Here is a 6,361-nt window from a genome sequence, read left to right as displayed (position 1 = left end):
TAGATCAATTTGTGGTATCTTTTTAAAACGTTCTTTGTTGTCCCTCTTTCTCACTGGGACTCCAGACAAATTACACAGAATAAGGCAAATCCAATCAACAGGAGGGGGGGGATGTCCAATAAATGGTGCAATAGGATTTGAATGGCAGAAATCTGAAACAGCACTGAAACAAAGCATAAGTATTAACGTGCTGCATTAAACAAAGCAAACATTACGTAAAGGATGTAGAAAAACACGGTGGGCCGGAATGGCATTTTTAATACCAAGAATGGGACTGCAGTAAAACCAAATTGTTCGGGGGGGGGGGGCCATTTTGGAAAGTGAACATTGTCTCACTTTAAGATCTGTACATTTTAGGCAACCTTTGTTGTCGTTTGGCTTTTTAAAAAATCGTGCATTGTCTATTGCATGCATTAGGCTGCTTGCATTACACTTTCCCCCCCTAATTTTGTCATCCATTTCTTGCAACATTTGTAGCATACATGTCTAACAATTTTAACTGCACTGTCTGCATGCATTACATTGCTCTTATTCCATTGTCTTCTCATCTCATAATGATCCTTGAGTCCCAGTAAGAAAGGCCAGACTATGAATGAAGTTAGAAAACAAATAAATAAAAGAGTAAAATGTTATTAGTGCAATCCTATGCAAATCCCTTGATTTTAATAGCCTGAGATGGGAGTAATTCCACAGGGGATGCCCTCAGAAGATCTGCTTTGGAGAAGTTCCTAAAAGAAGGGGGGGGTTCTGTCTCACAAATGGAGGAGGCATTTTTCCATAGTGATGAAGCAGCCATTGGAAAAAAGATAAGAAAGTGGAGAGGAACCCATTTCACTGATCTTTTCTTTTTTCGTGATTCTTAATCCTAGTCCCTAATACCAGGCCTGTAAGTAAAGGTAAAGGTTTCCCTTGCTCGAAAGCCAGTCAAATCCGACTCTAGGGTTGCGGTGCTCATCTCCGTTTCAAAGCCGAAGAGCCAGAGCTTTCCGAAGACGTTTCCGTGGTCATGTGGCTGGCATGACTAAACACCAAGGCGCACGGAACGCTGTTACCTTCCCACTGAAGTGGTACCTATTTATCTACTTGCAATTTCTTGCTTTCGAACTGCTAGGTTGGCAGGAGCTGGAACTAGAGACGGGAGCTCACTCTGTCATGCGGCACACTCGGGTCTCGAACTACTGAAGTACCAACCTCCCACAGCTCCCACAACTCCAAAGATGAACACCAAAACGAAGTGCAAGCGTCTTAACCACTTGAGCCACCACAGCTATAGCCTGTAGCCTGGCCTGTAGCCAGGCATTTTTTTGGTAGGTGGGCAATTTTTTTGTTAAGTAGGCTGGGCTCCCCCCAACCCACTGCTCTCGGCAACTTGCCAGGAGTTCCTCCGGGCAGGCTAGCCGACCTCCCCTCCCCTCCAACACAGGCTTGCCCAGCTCCAGGTCAGCTGCTAGAGCGGGGGGGGGGGCCTCAGTGGGCCCACCAAAAGCAGCTCCAGGCAAGCTGGTGATGGAGGGGAGGGGAGGTCAGTTGGCTCACCCAGAGCAGCCAGCCCACCTCCCCTCTCTTCCCTTGCTGGCTCGCCTGGAGCAGCTCTGGACGAACCAACTGATCTGCCTCCCGTAATCTTTCCATCGCCAGCTTACCTGGAGTTGCTCCGGGAGGGCCGACTGACCTTCCTCCCCCTTCCTCTCCAGCTCACCCGGAGCAACGCCACGGGGGGACCCACCCAACTTCCCCCCCCCCCCCCCCGCTGCTCTTCGCAGCTCACCTGGAGCTGCTCCAGGTGGGCCAACGAGGCTTCTCCCCAGACCCCGACACTCAACCGCTCACTTGGAGCTGCTCCACGTGAGCCAGCTGACCTGCCCTCCCCTTCCTCCTGCACTCTCACCGGCTCACCTGCAGTTGTTCCGGGACGGCCCGCCAAGTTTCCCTCTGCCCCTCACTTCTCCTAGCAGCTTGAGTAAAGCTGCTCCGGCTGGGCCCACAGAGGCCTTCCCTGCCACTTTCCCAAGTTGCTCTTGGGTGGCGGACACCAGCTGAGCAGGAGGGCAGGGCTACCCCAGGCCCAATGGTGAGGAGGCAGGGCAAATTCAAGAGGGGGGATCGCCCTTGTGAGCCCCCCCCCAGGCTATGGGCCTGCCTAATACGATCCATAAGATACAGCCCCTGACACAATAGGGTGGGTGGAATCACCTTCCCATCACTGGGCTTCAGAAAAGCAGCACCCCTCAACAACCCATCTGGCTACCTTTCTGCCCTGGATTCCACAAAAAACCTTGGGGGGGGGGGGGAGAGACTTACAACTCCAAAGATGAACACCAAAGCGAAGTGCATGAATCTCAGCTTGTGAGGCTGACAAATGCCACAAGGGACTTCGGAGAGGGACCAATGGTAGTAGGCTGCCCATATCAGGAGGAGGGCTGCCGTTAAGCTCACCAACGCCGCACCGGCCCACAAGAGAAGCCAGAGAGAATCCATTCCCTCCAGAGCAAGAGACCGCATGGGCTTCTCCGGTTGCCAAGCTGTGAGTTGTGAGCTGGATCCCAGACCATCCCTATGAGAAAGCGATTCTGTTTCACAAAGTTGTGTCAAGACACGGGGGAGGAGATGAAAGCCCAAGATTAGAGGAAGAAACCACTCCCTTTACTTTGGAGTTTTAATTAGCAAGAGCAGCAACCGCTACCTTCGTGGCCATCTCAGCACGCTTATTCTCCCACCTACTACAAAACACTAGGTCAGGTCCATCCAACATGTAGCTCATTGGCTGCTGCTGAATACCTTGTCTTTCCTCTAGAAGACCCAGGAGAAGATTGAGAAAAGATCTGCAGTATGCTTGCGGTGGGGGGCAGTGTTCCCTCGAAGCTGAGTGAGTGTGAGCTAGCTCACAGATTTTTAGCCTCTGGCTCACACTTTTTTTGTCTCAGCTCGGGAAGGATGGCTCCAGAGCAAACTAATTTACGCAGTGGCCAAATCGCTCACTCACAACTTTCATGCCAGTAGCTCACAAAGTAGAATTCTTGCTCACAGGTCTCCACAGCTTAGAGGGAGCCATTGGTGGTGGGGGGGCCGACTTTTATTTCACAGGCTTTTCCTTTGTATCGCTTAACTGATAGCTTCTAGTGCTCTTCCTAGTTTATGTTCTTTGTTTCTTGGGCAGAATAAAACCCGTTGGGAAAGTGGGAAGTTTGTGTGTGTATGTGTGTGTGTTTCCATCAAGTCACTTCCAACTTTTGGTGAACCTCTGAATGACCAATCTCCAAAATGTCATCGCTTTAACAGACTTGCTCAGGTCTTGCAAACTGAGGGCTGTTGCTTCCTCGGTTGAGTCAATCTATCTGTGCTGACCCATCCAGCGTTTTAAACTGTAGTTAAGTAGAACTGCCATATATCTTTAAGAGCAGTGGTTCCTGGGAATTGAAGTCTTTAGTTAGACATCCCACAGCATCCGGCACACAAAGGCGCGAGGATTCGAGTTTTACAGCTCTCTTCCCGTGGCCTTTGTTCTCTTTAAACGGCAAGGAGGTGGGACGCGCAATCCTTTTCATCATGAGCTGGTGAACTGAATTAGATTCCAAAAGATGTGAGAACTCTTCTGAATGCATGTGGAACTTAATAAAAAACGATTTTAATTCTACTTTGACTCTGGCCGTGCATTGAATCACGTCCAAAAGACGCTGTTGACTCAGCGTGAGGCGGAACACTATCTCATGTTGGATCTTTATGTTGGGTTTCCCTGCTGCCTTCAGCTTCTCCTAGCATTATTTTCTTTTCCAGTGACTCTTGTCTTCTCATCCTGTGACCAAAGTACGATAGCCCCAGTTGGGTCATTTTAGCTTCTAGGGAAAGTTCAGGCTTGACTTGATCTAGAACCCACTTATTTGTTTTTGTGGTCTGTGGTATCCATAAAACTCTCCTCCAACACCACGTTTCAAATTAATCTACTTTCTCCTCTCAGCTTCCTTCATTTTTTAAAGAAAATACAATTTGCAGAAATACAATATATGAATATCATAAGCACAAATCCATTCAAATTACACAGCACAATTAGGGAAATTAAATACATCCTTCCAGGGGTCATTTCGTAGAAAAAGAGGTGCCGGAGCTCATTAGCATAACTCATTAGCATAACTCGGTTGCATATGCCACACACCCTGACATCACCGGAATGTGTGTCAGAGGGCAACACCCACCGCTAAGGCTCCACTGGACTGTTTTGGATTGCTAGCTACTCTGCTCCGTTTCCAGGAACAAAATGGACTCTGGAGCATTTAATGCCACAGGGCAATATTTAGATACCAACAGGAGTTGCAATTATAAATATTGCCATTCAAAGGAAGTTACATTATTGGACCAATTGATGGACTATGATGATGAGTTTTTGTCATTTTCTCAACTGAGGTTGAGATATGACTTGTCATCTTCAACGGGACTGACTGATCCTCTTCCATCAGGCTTCCTAGCTGGCCAGTAGGGTTGCCAGCTCCCAGGTCCGGGAAGGGAATCCTGCTGTTCTAGGAGCTTCCGTCCACCACAGACCAGCTGGCAGGTGGGGAAAAACCCTCCCCTAAACAGGGACATTGCTGCACAACATCCCCAACATGATGATGTCACCCGAAATTGATGTTATCGCGTTGGGGACACCAGGGGGGATGCTCTGGTATTTGGGCAGACTATGGTTTTGAGGGCAAAAAACCCATGTATTTTTGCCCAAATACCAGAGCATCCCCGTGCGATGTCCCCAATGTGATGATGTCACTTTCAGGTGACATCATCACATCGGGGATGTCACGTGATGTCCCCACTCACCCCCAGAATGCCCCCCAAATCCCCCCAACAGAGGAACGAGAAGACCTGACAACCCTACAGGCCAGTATCTCCATATGGGTGTTGTCTGGACAGATACCAGAACATCCTGCTCCAGACATCCCCCACCGGACTCCTTGGGGAAGGCCAGCTGCAGTGGAGGCCAATAGGACTGGCTAGGGTTGCCAAACCTTTTCTTCTTGCGGTGGGGGGGAAACTCTATGTTTTCCCCTCAAATGGCTGTGGCCCTGCCCCCAGCGTGCCCAGCGTCATCACGTCACATCCGGCTGACATGCATGCCGGGGTGGGGTTTCCCCCAGGGCCCGATTCCATGGCGGCAGAAATCGGGCCTCCAAAGCGGGGGGAAATCTGCCCCCCGGGGGGATTTGGCAGCCCTAGGACTGGCTCCAAGGCGGTCAATGGCCCATAGCTTCCCCAAGACCCAGCGATCCATTCATTGCTATGAAGGCTGGTATGGTCAGTGTCTTGTGTGGGTGTAGACGTAGCACACTCATTGGCTGGCTTCTCCACCTCGATGTGGGCAAATGCAGCTGCACCAGACCCCGACCTCCCAGATGGTCCCACAGCACTGCTTCCGGATCCTGCCGTTGCCACCTGAGACCACCCAGGCCCAGGCCCCGATGACTCCAACACTTTCACCTCTGCAGCGCCAACTGATGCCGCCATAAGGCAAGAATCCAACAGAGTTATCCTGGTGCTTAATTGAGAAGTAAGTTTAGCTACATGCCTGGAATATGTACAAGGTTTCAGAACCACAGCTGCTGTTTGGTCAATGGAAACCTGAGGTCGCCTGGCCACTCGTGCCAAAACCAAAACTGTTACAGAGTTGATCTCTGTAGTCTGGAGATCAATTATAATTCTGGGTGATATCCAGGCCCCATCTGGGAGTTGGTAACTCTAATCCCCTGGCAGTGGCCATTCACCCACCACCATCTCAGAGCTTTTAAGTCCTTTTTTAATCAGCAGTTGACGTATCTTTATAATATTACAGCAACCTGTATGTCAGGTTCTCTGGATGCCAAGTTATTGTTTGTTTGTTTTTTAGGTAAGTCTCAATTCCTTTTTGTTGCAGAGATGCATAAAAGGGGCTAGAAATTTGATTATTTTTTTAAAGAAAGTTGGGGATTCAGAGAAGCTAATACACAGATTGTGACACCGTTGTAATCAGGGCTTTTTTTGTAGAAAAAGCCCAGCAGGAACTCATTAGCATAATAGGCCATACCCAACAGCAGGAACTAATTAGCATATTAGGCCACACCTGACAGCACAGCTCATTTGCATATTAGGCCACACCCATGTTGCCAGAAGTGTGGTCAACCAGCCACACCCACCTTTTGCTTCTTATTCTCTTTACCTTGTTTGTTGTCAAATCGGTCCAGGGCTTTTTTTGTAGCAGGAACTCCTTTGCATGTTAGGCCACACACCCCTAATTGTAGCCAACCCGAATGAGTTTCTGCTGTTGGGTGTGGCCTATTATGCTAATGAGTTCCTGCTGGGCGTGGCCAACTTGGGAGCCGGCCGGAACTCCGTTCCTGTG

The sequence above is a fragment of the Gekko japonicus genome, unplaced genomic scaffold (genome assembly GCF_001447785.1).
Source record: "Gekko japonicus isolate JY-2015 unplaced genomic scaffold, Gekko_japonicus_V1.1 scaffold5154, whole genome shotgun sequence".
In the NCBI taxonomy this organism is placed as follows: domain Eukaryota; kingdom Metazoa; phylum Chordata; class Lepidosauria; order Squamata; family Gekkonidae; genus Gekko; species Gekko japonicus.
Note: the sequence above shows the minus strand (reverse complement) of the source record.